Source organism: Penaeus monodon, chromosome 24 (assembly GCF_015228065.2).
Source record: "Penaeus monodon isolate SGIC_2016 chromosome 24, NSTDA_Pmon_1, whole genome shotgun sequence".
NCBI lineage: Eukaryota > Metazoa > Arthropoda > Malacostraca > Decapoda > Penaeidae > Penaeus > Penaeus monodon.
In genome coordinates this window covers 44038294-44038759 of record NC_051409.1, presented here as the reverse complement: position 1 = coordinate 44038759, position 466 = coordinate 44038294, and the positions used below count along the sequence as shown (strand labels likewise).

At 34.5% G+C, this 466-nt stretch overlaps 1 long non-coding RNA gene across 1 annotated transcript in view; it reads right to left on the bottom strand.

The window, feature by feature from the left end:
* Positions 1–466, bottom strand: part of LOC119589026 — a 25309-nt gene continuing 24843 nt past the window's right edge. The window contains exon 2 of the long non-coding RNA XR_005230163.1: positions 1–112. This is a non-coding gene — a long non-coding RNA (uncharacterized LOC119589026). The remainder of the gene's footprint in view (positions 113–466) is intronic.

Below are 466 nucleotides of genomic sequence, written 5' to 3'. Positions count from 1 at the left end.
CCCTTTAATTCCCTGCTCAAGCTTTATCCAACATTAATATCTAACACACTGCCTCTGACTTGTTTAATAATGCAACATTCAGTATGTGTGTTACATCATCTGAATACACCACCTGGAGTGGAAAGTATATCTTAGTGTTTTAGTATGTGTACGTTTTAGTGCATGCATGTAACAGATAAGAAAGAAAATGAAACTGGATACTCTTTGCTCTTAGTTGCTGAGTGCCAGTGAAATGCCACTGCTCCTCTTGTTCATCTCCCATCACTCACTACCATTCATTTCAGGCATCATTGATAATTTAATTTATTCTTATGCAAGTGCTCTGAAGCCTTTATGTACTTTTGCTTGAATTTTCCTCAAATATGTACATCATGCCATATGTACATCAAATCAAAATGTCTCCAATCCCTTATAGGTTAAGTAATACTAGGGAAAATATTTCAGCTAAAGTTAAATATATATTTAC